This window comes from Hyla sarda, chromosome 1 (genome assembly GCF_029499605.1).
Source record: "Hyla sarda isolate aHylSar1 chromosome 1, aHylSar1.hap1, whole genome shotgun sequence".
Classification (NCBI taxonomy): domain Eukaryota; kingdom Metazoa; phylum Chordata; class Amphibia; order Anura; family Hylidae; genus Hyla; species Hyla sarda.
This window is the reverse complement of record NC_079189.1, coordinates 80,183,490-80,200,469: the sequence shown is the minus strand read 5'-3', so window position 1 is coordinate 80,200,469 and position 16,980 is coordinate 80,183,490.

The following is a 16,980-nucleotide window of genomic DNA, read 5'->3' as shown; positions in this document are numbered from 1 at the left end:
GCGGGGGATGATTCCATGCCACCAGAACAGAAAACATTTATCATAGACAGTATCAACTTCATCTTGTCACACAACTACTTCGAATTTGAACAGAGGATTTTCCTACAGACCACCGGAACTGCGATGGGGACGCGTTTCGCACCCTCGTTCGCAAACCTCTACATGGGGGAGTTCGAAAACAACTACATATATACAGGACACAGCTGGAGTGACAACATAATATTTTACAAGAGGTATATAGATGATTTAGTGTTCATCTGGAAAGGAACAGAGGAACAATTTCATCTATTCACCAATCACCTTAACTGTAATAACTACAACCTAAAACTTACAGGTACCTGCACACCAGATAAGATTGAATATCTGGACCTCACACTCACCTCGGAAGATTCTAAAATCACCAATAAAGTTTATTTTAAAACTGTGGACTGCAACAGCCTACTAGATTTCACTAGTTGCCATTTCCGCAAATGGAAAGAAAGCGTACCATACGGTCAGTTTTATAGGGTCAGTCAAAATTGTACGAAAAGCACGGATTTTAAAAACCAGAGCAAGATTATAGAAAGAAGACTCCAGGAGAAGGGCTACCCCAGGAAGATCATAAAAACATCATACCAGAAAGCACTTTCCTCTCGGACACAAGAGGTTCAACAAAAAGAAAGAAGAAGCGAGACGGATTTCAAATTCAACTTTATAACTGACTACTCTGCGGGCTTCAAGGCGATTGGGACCGTAGTTCGCGATCATTGGAAGATCCTCCAACAGGACCCTATCCTGAGAAAAATAATTCCAGAAAAACCCAAATTTACATACAGGAGAGCATCAACCATTAAAAACAACATTGCTCCCAGCAAATTAAAGAAGGTAAGAGTAAGTACGGACAAGAACCCGGTACAAATGGGAGGCTGCTTCAGATGCAGAAATAGATTCTGCAAATTATGTGCTAACTTAAAGGATAAAACTACAACCTTCGCTAGCAACCAGACAGGGGAAAGATTTCCCATAAAAACGCACATAGACTGTGGTTCCACTCACGTCATTTACCTAATAGAATGCACGTGCAAGTTACAATACATTGGTCGTACATCACAAACTCTCAGAAGCAGATTTAATGGACACAGGTACAACGTCACACACAAATACTTGAAGCATAGCGTGTCAAGGCACGCTTTGGAAGTGCATGACAGTAAATTCAAGGACTTTTCAGTAACAGCACTTGAACAAATCCCCAAGGATTCTACAGACCGATTCAATAACCTATGCAAGAGGGAATCATTCTGGATTTTCAAAATGAACACACTGCAGCCCTTTGGTCTTAATGAATGCCTAGAGAACGTCTGAAACTTACCACCACATTCATTAACGCACTTCTCCTGTCGCTATTTTTCCCTTCCCCCCCCCCCCCCCCCGACCTGAACCCCCCCCCCTCCAGTGCCCCCCTTTCCCCCCTCCCCCATTCTCCTCCCCAGGAGGGTAATACTTCCTGCCGGGTACATCCCTGGACAAACCTTGATAACACTAACAGTATTACCCTGCCACTCACACGAACAAGTAACATTCCATCTTGGCTACATACAAACAAATGCCATTGAAATACTTAATTTCAGTCCAAACACCACTACAAAAACATGTGGGACTCTAAAGCCACCACACTATAATTAAATGTACCAATAACATACCACCACTAGTCGATTGGTATCATACCAATACCCATTTCTCGAGATACCCACCCTCGTACACATCGCACCATCGTCTTGCAATTTAGATACACCCTTTAGCCACTCGGACACATTGTCGGACCCCATCTTCTCCTGTATTGACACACTCATCCAACACAGCAACCCTAGCAACAATATATTCTACCCCTAGCGGTACAACAGCCTACAAAGGGATACAAGCTTACAGTTGCCATTTCCCACGTTACAATGTAGAATTATCCCCAATTGGGTTTGAGAACCCTCAATTTCTTTTACTCATATACATAACCCACCTTTCTTTGGGACTTTTATCCCTCCATGTCTCACCATCGGAGTCCTCTTGTCCCAGGAACCATTCTTCCAATTCCCTTCCTTCCAACAGTCGGCAACTCTGATTAATTTCAACTCTTCCCATAGCATCAGCCCGCACGTAACAACAGCTACAATATGCGCAGGCACACTGCCCGTACGAACTGTCAGAGTCCCATCCCGGTCGCGAGTGCGCACGCGCAGCACCGAGCTACATAGTTGGCGTCTCAGACCCAGGAGATAAGCGCATTCGCTTTGACAAATAACGTATACCTTGTCCATTATGAATCATGTTAGTAACCCCCAACACATATGCCGCTGGATGTCAGAGCCGACAGCAGACGAGCCGGGGCCGCATTCTAAACACTAGCGCGTCATTCCACACAGAGGCTCGTTTGCTTCACTATATTTCCATATAGATTTTAAAAGTCATATCGTACTTGGTCATTGTACTTTATTTATTTTATTTTATTTTAAACAAGGTCTACACCTACCTTATCTGATGTATATAAAAAATGTGTTTTTAAATGTCACATGTATCTTGTTTACAAACAGTGTTTACACGCTCTAAGTGCGCCGGCCACGTCACTGAACGGCGCTGTTCACACAGGGCGGTCCGGTCCACTCGTGGGCTTTTTTTTTAGCTTTAAAAACCACCCACAGACAAATGATGTTAGAAGCCTATGTTTTATTGAGAAAGAGGTTGCATCCTCGAAACGCGTCTAAAATCTGGCAATAAAGAAGAACTATACCCACACTGAATACTGAACATTATTACGGCAAGCGCCAACAGATCCCGGCTTTTTCTCCTATCTCTACCCGCTGATCCAGATCAAAGAGGGACACCCCGCTCTGATTCCCGGGAGGCAGCTCCGTTCAAACACTGACCAGCTCTTCATGGTGGTTGTGTCTGGCACACAACCCCAAAAGGTGAGCGGACACCTATAGTGGAACATATCCACATTTACCTATACCAGATGTTATAAAACACACTACACTCAGAGGAAGCTCTGCTCTCTTCTTTTTCTACATCCAGCTTAAGTATTATGAGCTGGTGATTTGTGCAATTCTGACCATATATGCTTTATCTTGCCCTTTGTATTTATATTGTCATATTTCTGAGTTTTAACCATGGTAAATAGTCCTGATTATTATTGATTTTAGTCTGTAGTACCTTTGTCGGGGTTTAGGAATATTGTATGTCCGTTCTGCTTTAGCCTTGTATCTTAGTCTGAGTTCACACTATAAGTCTTGTATAATTCCTGTTCTAGTATCCTGGTTCCTCCACTTAGTGCAGTTTGGATTTGTTTAATTCCTGTTTTGGCATGCGGACCTGTATTCCTCCATGTTGTGGAGTTTGGTTTTTCTTATCCGTTTTTTATAGTTTATGTTTGCTGATCTTAAGAGTTTTTAGTACATGCACTGATCATAGCGTTTAAGATCACTGATCTAGTATTTCCTCTGTACGTTACCAATGATCTATAGTACCCTCTGTACTTTGTCACTGATCAGTGTCCTCTGAACTAGAATCTGTTTATGTTACTGTTCTGTGTCCAGTGTGAACAGTGTTCTATTTTGCTGATCTGTTTAAGTGTTCAACATTCAGTTCTTCTGTTCATCCCCTGCATCTTCTGGTTTCTGCTGTATACTTATTCCATACCTTGTCTTGTTAATTTATTCATGCCTGCGGTTTCTCTTGGTTCCAGTTTCTGAACTGTATGTTAGTACACTGCATCCTGCCCTGTTTGTATATTTATATTCTGTCTGGTATATTTGCTTGTTTGGTGGTTTTCCCGTTTTGTTTCTGGCCCGTGACCAACTATGTATATTATGTTATGTTTTTTTACGCCCACTGCACTTTAATGCAGGTAGGGACTGGCACCGTGGTTGTCAATCTGCCGTTTAGGGCAGATTGGCAAGTAGGCAGGGAGAGTGTTATTAAGGACAACTTAGGGCTCAGCCTCCCTGTCCCCCCAGTCGGTAATGACAGGCCTATTCAGAGTCTTATCTATGTTTTCTTTAGAGAATGGGTCCTCCTCAATTTTTCTCTTTTATAAAATTAGGGAAAAGCAAATTTTTCTTACGATCTGCATATTACAGATTTGCCAAATGGTTGTGATTTGCCAATTTATCAGCAATATAATACAATAGGAAATAAACGATTTTCCCAATTACTTTCTAAAAGGTGTGTTCCAATGTTTCAAAATAATTATTATATTGAAAAAAAATATATAATTTAAAAAAATAATTACTGGTGAAAAAAACATATACACCTGCTCCAGTCCCCGCACCTCTTGCTGCAGCAACTATTTGGCTCCTACTAGCCCCTTGATGCTTGTGTCTTTTGCTTGCATCGAAGACAAGAGGTCTGACCACGACTTGCCTGCTAAGCCAATCACTGGCCACAGCAGTATCCTGTCATGGGCAGTGATTGGCTGAGTGGGCAGGTCTTGCCTTGTCTTGAAAGCATTTAGAATACACAAGTATCAGGTGACTTAAAAGAGCCAAAAGAGAGCTGCAGCAGGAGATGTGGGCAGCTGGGAGTAAGTCTAAAATATATTTTTTATTTCTTTTTTAAGCAGCCCGAGCAATAAAATAATGAACTTGCAGCACACAGGATACCCCTTTAAGATGCTGGAAGTAAATCACAACAGGACAAATAGCTTTGACAGTCTGGTAAATTTTCAACTGTTTGTTATGAAGATGAAAATGCTAATGAAAAAGATACATTTAAAATAAAGCTAATTTAAGATAAATTAAAAATTGCAACAATCTACATCCATCTACTTTTCCTTTGATTGTCCCTTCGACTACTATATTTGATAGAGGGATACAAAATAAGTATATTTTCTGTAAGGTAGAGGAAAACACATCATGCTTTGTTTGTTCATATGTCTAAAAATGTTCATTGTGAAAACAAACAATGAAATCAATGGGGTTTATCATGTATTTCCATATATTTATTTTATTTTTTATTTTTTTTAAGTCTGAACAGTTTGTAGGAAAACACCAAAAAACAATGTAGGAAGTAACTGGTGACAGCAGGAGCATGCTTGGTTTCTGGTTTCTTTACCTTGTAACCCTGATGTTCTATTGTTTGATCCTTTGTATATAATGTTTTTCAATACTATTCAGATCATCGACACATTTTATATAGAAAAATCTATAATTTTTTTTGTTATAATTGTGGGAAGTGAAGTTTACAATTATGGAAAATGTATGACTATATATATGACCATTTCTAGTGAATAATATATATATATATATATATATATATATATATATATATATATATATATATAATATGTGTGTGTGTGTGTGTGTGTGTGTTTTATAAAACTGCACAGTTTAAAAATCCAATAATGGCACCTTATGGTCAGCTGTAAAAAAAAATCTTTCTAAAAAAAAAAAGAGGATGAGTCACAAATGCATTCATTTGGAAGAAAACAATACATAACAAGATATATGTGACCAATTTTACAGTATATACTGATACAATGATTTTTATGCAAAATTTATTTAAAAAACTAGTATGGAAATTGTGATCAGGACAGACTGATCCGGCTGTCAACCATATGGTCACATTTGTTATGACTTGTACTATAAAACTTTAAGGAATGCTGTTAAACAAAAAAAAAAAAAAAAACACACACACACAAAAATTACTTATTTTGGTTATCTTGTCTTAAAAAAGGGAAATAGAAAATAATCATCCAACATTTAACAGGTATCGTCAGAATTGTACTGAAAAAAAATACAGTTCATCCCACAAAAATAGGCCCTCACACAATGCGGTTGTACAAAAAAAATGTTGGGCTGTCAGAACATGGCAACACAAAAGAGGGGGGGGGGGGAATAAGATTTTATTGCGAAGTAAAAAAAAGTTTCATAAATTTGGTATCACCATAATTGTACCAACCCACCAAAAAAAGATTTTTACAACATAGTGAACACCACTATATTTTGGAGCTTTTCATGTGCTGCATGTATTAACAAAAATGTACTACTAATATAAAGTACAATGGAGGAGATTTATAAAAACCTGCCCAGAGAAAAGTTGCCCATAGCAACCAATCAGATCACTTCTTTCATTTTGCAGAGGCCTTGTTAAAAATGAAAGAAGCGAGCTGATTGGTTTCTATGGGCAACTGAGCCACTTTTCCTCTGGACAGGTTTTGATAAATCTCCCCCAATATGTCATGAAAAAAAAAAACATTATAAGAATTGTTTCACTCAGTAAAGGCATTTCAAAGTTTTCACCACTTATCCAAAGGATAGGGCATAAGATGTCTGATCGTGGGGGGCCCGCCGGTGGGACCCCTGTGATCTCTCTGCAGCACCCAGCATTCGTTTAGAAGGCTGGATGTGGGTGGCAGGGTCGTGACTAGAGATGAGCGAATCGAAGCTGATGAATCCAAATTTGTTACGAATTTCATGAAAAATTTGATTTGCAACAAATGTGAATATCGCCACTATTCTACCACGCAAATTGCTTCATCAAACTCCATTTAGTGTGATCCAGGCTCTAGGACATCTAAAATGGCGTATCCAAATGTAAGAATGGTAAGGTGGCAAGGCGAATAGGTGGGATGACCCTGGATCACATGCAGGATGCAGCCTATCAGCAGCCAGTCCCCCCTGTAATGTCACAGCCCCATATAATTGGCAGCCATATTCCAGGTCATCACTTCATCCTTTCACTGCAGAGAGATAGAACGGATGTCCTGTGTGTATAGGTCACACAGAAAAGCTTTTTCCTGCAACGTTTCACCTCCTAGTCACATCAGTGTTCTGGTGGACAGAGAGCAGTGCGTTTTTGCACAGAAAAGTTTTTTTTACTGCAGCCTTTAACCTCCCCCTTTCTACAGCATTGTATTACAGAGAGGGGCAGAGAGCTGTGTGTTGCCTCATACATTTCAACAAGCTGGCTCATGTTGATGAACCTTAAGAGAATGGAGGAATATCTTTTTAGCACAATTCTGTGTCTTTTTTTCCACAACAAATAATAGTCTGCTGGTTATATTAGTCTGTAGACGGTATAATACCCAGCAGTCCTCTCCTAATAGTCTTTGAGAGAGTGCAATTTCGGGTTTAGTGCACAGCGACTGTGTACTGCTGGTGTTGTGCAAAAATATGTTTTTTTTAAAGCATACTGTAGGGCATTTTTCTGCCCTCATAAGTGCATACCACATACCTACATCTAAGTAGTGTACAATTTTGTACCTGTTAATCTGTCAAGGGCCTAAATACTGTAAAAGTCCAAGCAAAAGTAATCACAGCTGATGTTTTACTCCAATACGTTTGTTTAAAGCGTACTGTAGTGCATTTTTCTGTCCTCATAAGTGCATACCACATACCTACATCTTAGTAGTGAACAATTTTGTACCTGTTAATATGTCAAGGGCCTACATACTGTGAAAGTCCAGGCAAAAGTAATCATCGGCTGGTGTTTTACTCCAATATGTTTTTTAAGCGTAATGTAGCACATTTTTATGCCCTCATAAGTGCATGCCACATACCTACATCTAAGTAGTGTACTATTTTGTACCTGTTAATCTGTCAAGGGCCAACATACTGTGAAAGTCCAGGCAAAAGAACTCACCTTCTACTGTTCTAGACAAATACTGTTTTAAGCATAGTGTACTGTACTTCCCTCATATACGCACTAAGTGTGTTAGGCAGAGAAGTGTCAGGACGTGCTCAGAGGAGTGGCAGAGGCCTAAATTCATCTGGCGGAGGTCGTAGCAGACTAGGGGCCAGTGGGAGCAGGAGTCGCAGTGAGAGGCCAGAGCTCCCGTTATTGGCTAGCGGTCGTGTCTTGACCAGTAACCAATCTGCCATCATTGATTGGTTAACATGGTCATCCACTTCATCACAAGTGACATCTAATACCCCCAGTCCACAGTTGGTGGGTTCCTCAGACACAACCCTCATTGCCTCCCATTGCCTTTGTCTTATGCTGTGGATTCAGCTCCATTATTCAGTGAGGTCTATCTAATAGAGGACAGTCAGCATATACTGCCCAGCCAAGAAGTGGAGGAGACATCAGCCACTTCCTCCGCTAGGGGGGCAAATAGTGATGAGGAGAGTGACTTGGGAGGCGGTGTAGCCAGCGTTCAGGGTCCTGTAGCAGACACTGTTGAGGAACCTGAGGACATTGGTGACGTGCAGACACTTGTTGATAATGATGATGAAGCCGATTGCAATTGGGAGCCTGATGCAGACGGGCTTCATCTTCATCAGGAGAAGAGGGTTGCAGGTTGCCCGTGAGGCCGCAGCTGAGCCAGCAAAGGTGGTAACATGGTTTCCCACTGTTGGTGGGAAAATCAGCTACTTGGCAGTGTGGCAGTTTTTCATCAAGCATCCGGAGGAGGTTAACATCCATATGCAGGATATGTCAGCAGATGGTGAAGCGTAACCAGGGTCCCAATGTTGGCACCATGGCACTGTGTCAAAATATGCTGCGCCACCATAAAGCGGCCTGGAAGAACCGTGGCTCTGATGTAATGGTCCAGACTGCTGCATCACACAGTGGCACGCTGCTTCCTCTTTCAGCCAGCCAAGGCTCCACCACCTCAGCCGAAGGGAACTGTCTGTCCGAGGTGGAGAGTGCCAAGCCGTCATTTCTTTGCGAAGAAGGGAGTACCAGGCCTGCACAATTTTGTGAAAAAGAAGGTGGGCCAGCCCTTGAGCCTGTTGGTTTGTAGTGCTGGGTACAAATATTCGTAATGCGACTATCTATCGCGAATATCGCATATTCGCAAATTAGCGAATATTGCGAACATAGTACTAAATATTTGCAATTACAAATATGCACTTTTTTTTCACAGTACACATCACAGTGATCATGTAAACAAGGCTCCAATACTAGTTACTGGGGGATATTTATCAAAGGATTTAGACTGGTTTTTCCTATCAAAATTTGTCGCACAGAAAGTCGCAGTCTAAATATGTGCGACTTTTTTGTAACTTTTGCTCTAGAGGATTTTTAGAACATGATGCATTCTAGTCTATTTTAGACCGAAATGCATTGGAAATGCATTGGTGCTGAATTTATCAAAAACAACTTTTCAGCGACAAGTCGCATAGGCTGTAAGTACGCCATAAATGTCAGACCATGTTGGAGCAAGGTTAAATACAGTCTAAAGCATAGATCACGAAGTCTGTGAGAAGAATTTATCAAGAGCCTTTTGATAAATTAGCCACACAATAGACCAGCCAAACACTCTGTAGTTTGGTCTATATTGATGCGGGACATAGACAGCTTTGATAAATATCCCCCACTGTGTCAGACTGGCGGGCGGCCAAAAATTTGCATATGCGAATATGCGAATTTGCACATATACGAATATTAGCGCATATTGATCTCTCCCTTCTATTAGCTCTTTTATGACGCAATATTGTGCATGCAAATTTTATGGCGCATAGTAAAAAAAGACTGCAAATATTGCGAATATGCAAATTTTGCAAATATATGATGAATTTTCGTCCATATATTCACGAAGCCTATGCCGCTGAACACTATCGGTATGTACCAAAGTGCATGGCAGCACCGACGTCTGGAGCGGTAACTATGATCAGGGGCAATACATGTCCTTTTCAGCTCACTTGGTGAATGTGGTTCCTGCACAGCCACAACACCAACTTGGACAGGTCACGCCGCTTCCTCCTCCACGCTCTCAGGTCGTTGGTCCTGTGACACTGTGCCACTCCGCCTCCTCATCCTCCACAGTGTCCTCAGCCTCCACTGCCCAGACAAGTCTCAGTACCCCTTCAGCCTACCATTAGTGTTGAGCGGCATAGGCCATATTCGAATTCGCGAATATTCGCGAATATATGGACGAATATTCGTCATATATTCGCGAATATTCGCATATTCGTTATATTCTCGTTTTATTTTCGCGTATGCGAAAATACACGTATGCGAAAATTAACACATGTGAAGATTCGCATATGCGAAAATTAGCATATGCTAAGTTTCGCATATGCGAATTTTCGCACGCCAGTCTCACACAGTAGTATTACAGCCTTCTTTACACCACACAAGCTGGAAGTAGAGAGGGGTGATCACTGTGATGTGTACTGTGAAAAAAAAAAAAAAAAAAAACGAATATTCGTAATTACGAATATATAGTGCTATATTCGCGAAATTCGCGAATTCGCGAATATGCGATATTCGCGAATAATATTCGAATTGCGAATATTCGTGAGCAACACTATCTACCATGTGTGCAGGGCACGGCGGTGTCATGCTGTTCTTCACATGGTTTGCCTTGGCGAACGGAGTCACACAGGGGAGGAACTGCTGAAAGTAGTTCATGAAGAAATAGGAGCATGGCTTACTCCACAAAAACCATGGTGACTGACAACAAGAAGAACATCTTGTCTGCGCTGCAACAGGGAATGCTGAGCCATGCACCCCTGCATTGCACACATGTTCAATCTGGTTGTCAAGTGGTTCCTGAAGTTTTCCCCCATTTGCAAGACATCCTAACAATGGGAAGGAAACTTTGCATGCACTTCAGCCACTCGTACACCGCAAAGCACACCTTCCTTGAGCTGCAGCGTAAGAACAGTATTCCCTAACATAGTCTGATTTGTGTTGTTACCACATGTTGGAAATCCACCCTCCATATGTTGGACCAACTATACGAACAGTGAACAGCCAGCAATTAGTAAATCGCCAGGATTACAGGATAAACTACCTTATTCCACTGCTTCATTTCCTTCAACACGTGTTGGAAATGATGGCTGGAGACGTGGCGCCTACATGTCAAGGCAACATGAGCCCTGTGGGGCTGAACTGGAGGAGGAGATGGAGGGCCACAGTGGAGCACAGATTTGGTTTCGCCAAATGGGCTGTTTTTCTAGTCACCTGACAGGAGAGGAGGAGCAGGAGAAGTCAGAGAAGCAAGAGGGTTATGAGGAAGGTGAGACAGAGGGCCCAGACACACTGTGGCAGTATGCAGTGGAGATGGAGGCAGGGAGGGCCTCCGAGTCACTTGCACAAATGGCACGATGCATGCTCACTTGCTTGCGTATTGACCGCCAAATTGTTAACATTCGGCAACAGGATGACTTCTGGCTCTCCACCTCATTGGACCCCCGCTTCCACCACAAAATGGGGTCCTTTTTTACACCCATTGAGAGGGAGGACAAACTGACCTACTACAGAGACATGCTACACAGTCAGTTGGCCGATGCCTATCGGTGCCATCCTCTATACTCTCGCAGGTCTGACTCGGGGGGGCTCCCTGCGCTCACCTACCACTGCCATCGCTGCTGGGGAGGGGTGGGGTGGCAGGGGCAGTACCAGCTCCATCAGAAGCAGCCTGAGTCTACAGTCACTGATGAGTACCTTTCTTCACCCTCATAGGGAAACAACTCAGCAGGTATACCTGGAGCAGGACCTGAACCAGCAGGTGGTGGCATACCTTGATAGGACCATGCAAACACACGTTGAAGATCCACTGGACTTCTGCGCAGCCAAACTTGATTTGTGGCCGCAACTAGCAGAGTTTGCTCTGAAAAAGCTTTCCTGCCAGGCCAGAAGTGTGCCATCAGAGCAGGCGTTTAGTGTGGCAGGGGCCATAGTCACCCCAATGAGAACTTGTCTGTCCACAAAAAATGTGGAGAGACTGACCTTTGTGAACATGAATCATGCATGGATCAGACAGGATTTCCACCCACTAATGCCTGATGCATCAGAGTAGATTGACCATGGTGCCACACCAACACATCACAAATATGGATAGTGCCAAACAGATTTAAGGCGCTGCTCCCCAGCTATATACATTCCTCCGCATCAGACTTTTTTCACCAACCTTCATCACCAGGTACTGGTATTGCCACCCAACACACCACTCTGTCACCAGGCCACTTTCAGGGCTCCTGATGCTACTGTTGCCACATCCAGGCTGTTCCATTCAGACACTATATGATCTCCTCATTCTTCAGCCAACTCCAGGCTGTACCATTAAGCCATTATATGGTCTCCTCACGCTTCAGCCACCTCCAGGCTGTGTTATTCAGCCACTATGTGGTCTCCCCATGCTTCAGGCAGTTCCAGGCTGTGCCATTCAGCCACTATATGGTCTCCTCATGCTTCAGCCGCCTCACGGCTGTGTTATTCAGCCATTATGTGGTCTCCTCATGCTTCAGCCAATTCCAGGCTGTGCCATTCAGCCACTATATGCTCTCCTCATGCTTCAGCTACCTCCAGGCTGTGCCATTCAGCCACTATATGGTCTCCTCATGCTTCTGCCAATTCCATGAAATTTAAATCAAACTTTGATTGTCCCAGACCCCAGCGTGTGGGTACGAAGGACCACACCTAACAAGCCCCCACAGGGCTCATGTGGCCATGAGATGTAGGAGCAATGTCTCCATTGCCCTGACCGGCCATTGTTTCCAAGACTTTTTGCCAAGGCAAACCATGTAAAGAACAGTGTGACACCGCCGTGCCCTGCACACATGGTATGCTGAAGGGCCACTGAGACTTGTTCCGGGTGTGGAGGCTAAGGACACAGTGGAGGATGTGGAAGCTGAGTCGCACACTGTCACAGGACCAACGGGCTGACAGAGTGGAGCAGGAAGCAGCATGAGTACACAGCAGGGCTTCACAATCCCCCCCAAAAAACACAACATTTTTAAAAAAATTTGAAAAAGAATTTGGATACCGGATGCTACCTATGAGAAAATTTGAAATTCCCAGACCAAGGCCCTGCAGCGGCATCAGTAAACCATATATTGCCTGAATGACACAGCCTGGAGTTGGCTGATGCATGAGTACGCTCCAAAGCTTCACAATCCCTAAGAAAAAAGACAAACATTTTTTACGAAAAATTTTGATGAAAATTTAGGACAGCGGGTGCTACCTATATATTACCTGAATGATGCAGCCTGGAGTTTGCTGCAGCATGAGGAGACCATTGAAATGTCTGATTTTTTTATTTGAAATTTAAATCAAAATTTGTGTCCCAGACCCCACCGTGTGGGTACAAAGGACCTAATCTCACAAGCACCCACAGGGCTCATGTGGCCGTGAGATGTAGGCGCAATGTCTCCATAGCCCTGACCAGCAATTTCTTGTTTTTGTACCTTTGTTTAAGAACAAGTGCATATCCAAGAGTCCAGAAGATTCTATAATGCAGGACGGTAGACCACCAAAAGACATTCTTCTCTAAAATAATTTTTCTGAAATAAAGAAGCACATTTCATCCCTCTCGATATTATTTTTTTAAAATTTTACTTAAAAAATCACACGCAACAAGCGTTCAGTGGTGTAATGGTTATTATTCTGGAAAATTCAAGTTTATTACTGGGAAAATTATCAGAAAATTTGAAAAACACTACCCAAGAGTGCCCAGAAGTCCAGCGGATCTTCATTGTTTGTTGGCATGGCCATGTCAAGGTATGCCACCACCTGCTGGTTCAGGTCCTACTCGATGTCTACCTGCTGCTGATGAGTTGCTTCACTATGCCTGTGAAGAAAGCTACTCATCAGCAACTGTAGACTCAGGCTGCTGCTGATTGAGCTGGTACTGCTCCTGCCACCCCTCCCCTCCCCAGCAGCCATAGCAGTGGAAGGTGAGAGCAGAGGGCCCCCAGAATCAGACCTGCAAGTGGATGGACCATGTGGCCGATATGCATCGGCCAACTGACTACGTAGGATCTCTCTGTAGTAGGTCAGTTTGTCCTCCCATTTTGGGACGGTAGCAAGGGTCTAATAAGGTGGAGATCCGGAAGTCATCCCGCTGACGAATGTTGACAATTCGGGGTCACTATGCAAGCAACTGAGCATGCATCGTGCCATTTGCTCCAGTGACTCGGAGGGACTACCTTCCTTTATCTCCACTGGCCTTCCTCATAACCCTCCAGCTCCTCTGGCTGCTCCTGCTCCTCCTCTCCTGTCCGATGACTAGAAACACTGGCCATCTCATCCAATCTAAACTGTGCTCCGCTCTGCCCCTCATCCTCCTCCTCCAGTTCAGCCCCCACAGGGCTCATGTAGCCTTGAGATGTAGGCACAACGTCTCCATTGCCGTGACCAGCCATTGTTTCAATCATTTGTTGTAGGAAATGTAGGAGTGTAATCCAGGCGACTTACAAATAATGTGGCTTCCTCAAAGGGCCTCAGCAAAAGGCAGGTGTCACGTATGCGCTGCCACTGGTTCCTATTGAAGTTACACAGGGGAGTACTCCTATCAGCTTGGATCATCAAGAAATCGATGTTGGCTTTTCTTTGTTCGTATAGTCTGTCCAACATATGGAGGGTGGAATTCCAACGTGTGGCAACATCACAAATAAGACTATGTTGTGGGATACCGTTCTGACGCTGCAGCTCAAGGAAGGTGTGCTTGGCGGTGTACGAGTGGCTGAAGTGCATGCACAGTTTCCTTGCCATTTTCAGGATGTTTTGCAAATGGGGTGAAGACTTGAGGTGCTTGACAACCAGATTCAACACTTTTGCCATGCAGGGCGCATGTTTCACACTTCCTTGTCGCAGCGCGGACACAATGTTCTTCCCATTGTCGGTCACCATGGTTCCCATTTACAGATTTCGTGGAGTAAGCCATACTTGGATTTCATTACGAATGAACTTTAGCAGTTCCTCCCCTGTGTGACTCCGTTCGCCAAGGCAAACCATGTGAAAAACAGCCTTACACCGCCGTGCCCCACACACATGGTACGATGAATGGTCACCGAGATTTGAACGTGCAGTGGAGGCCGAGGACACGGTGGAGGATGAGGAGGCGTCGTCGCACACTGTAACAGGACCAACTGCCTGAGATCGAGAGCATGGAGGAAGAAGCGGTGTGATCTGTCCAAGTTGCTGTTGTGGCTGTTAGGAACCACATTTACCCAGTGGGCCGTAAAAGACAAGTATTGTCACTGCCCGTAGTTACAGCTCCACACGTCGGCGCTGCCGTGCACTTTTGAACACACCGACAGGCTCAAGGACTGGCCCACCTTCTCTTGTACAAACTTATGCAGGGCTAGTACTGCCTTCTTCGCAAAGAAATGACGGCTTGGGACTCTCCACCTCGGCTCGGCACAAGCCATCAATTCTCTGAAAGGTGCAGAACCCACCACTTGAAAAGGGAGGGACTGCAACACCAGCAACTTGGACAGGAGCACATTCAACTTCTGCGCCGTTGGATGAGTGGGCGCATACTGTTGTCTCTTGGACATGGCTTCGCTGATGGATTGTTGGCGGAGTGGCTGACTAAAAGCGGGAGAAGCAGGAGCGACAGAAGGAGGGTTTGACACACAGCTCCCTTCGACTGAGGTGGTGGAGCCTTGGCTGGATGAAGGAGGGAGCGGATGGCCACTGGGAGATGCAGCAGACTGGACCACTACATCCGACCCACCGTTCTCCCAGGCCACTTTATGGTGACGAAGCATGTGTTGACACAGGGCCCTGGCCACGCTTCACCTTCTGCCGACAAATCTTACATGTGGCTTCGTGAACCTCCCCCAGATGCCTGATGAAAAACTTCCACACCGCCGAGTAGCTGATTTTCCCACCAACAGTCCACACTAATTAACTGCTACTGGCGCCGTCTCCAGGAACCCCTGTTCCACTACCTCCCGGGAAAGGTAGGCTGCTGCGAAGCAGGTGGTCTCCCCCGGGGCATGTTTGGCTCCAGAATTTCCACTACTGCCACCACGCTGACTGCCAACCGTGCTATCACCTTGCTGCCTCAAGGGCAACCTGCAACTTTCTTCTCCTGATGATGATGAAGCCCCTTTTACACCCGGCTCCCAATTGCAATCGGCTTCATCATCATCAACAGGTGTGTGCACTTCACTGATGTCCTCCTCATGTTCCCCAACAGTGTCTGCTTCAGGACCCTGAACACTTACAACACCGCCTCCCACGTCACTCTCCGCATCACTACTTAGCCGCCTAGCGGAGCAAGCGGCGCATGTCTCCTCCCCTTCTTGGCTGCGCAGTAGCTGCTGACTGTCCTCTATTAGATCGTCCTCAGTAAATAGTGGAGCTGAACCCACAGCATAAGATACTTCTCAAGGAGAGGAAACCGCATAGGACAAAGACAATGGGAGGACACGGACTGCTCCAGGGCCAAGCCAACTGAGGGTTGTGTCTGAGGAACCCACTGACTGTTGACTGGGGGTGTCAGATGTCACTTGTGATGATGTGGATGAGCCAATTAACCAATCGACGATGGCAAATGGGTTGCTGGTGGAGACACGATCGCTGGCTGATAACGAGAGCTCAGGCCTCTCGCTGCAACTCCTGCTGTCACTCGCCCCTAGTCTGCTGCCAACTCTGCCGGAAGTATTTAGGCTCTGCCACTCCTCTGTGCACGTCCTGGCACTTCTCTGCCTGACATACTAAGTGCATATATGAGGGTATTACAATACGCTACACTACTCTTTAAACAGTATTTGTCTAAAACAGCAGCAGGTGATTACTTATGGCTGTCCTTTCACAGTATGTAAACCCTTGACAGATTAACAGGTACAAGATGTAAAAAACCCACAGAGAAACAGCGTGTTTAGATAAAACCAAATATGGAAAACATAAAAGGAGACACAGACGGGACACTGAAGATATGGCGGTGGGCGCTCAATCAGCTGTAGTATTGTATTAGCATAACAATACATAAATGATAAAGTGCATAACAAAGATATGAATGATTAAGGTGCTGCTATGTTGCAAGTGATACAACAAATAAACAACATAAAATCAAGACAAAGTGCATTTCATAATTACCAAGTGGTACAAAGGAGCGAAACCACACCGCCAAAACCCGACGTTTCGCCACGGAGGCTTCTTCCGGGGTGTCAAGATGGTACACTACTTGGATATACGTATGCGGTATGCACTGATGAGGGCAGTAACATGCGCAACTATACACAGAAAAAACTCTGTTTTTGTTTTTGTTTTTTTAAACACCAGCCGGGGAATACTATTGTTTGGACTTTGATGGTATATAACCCCTTG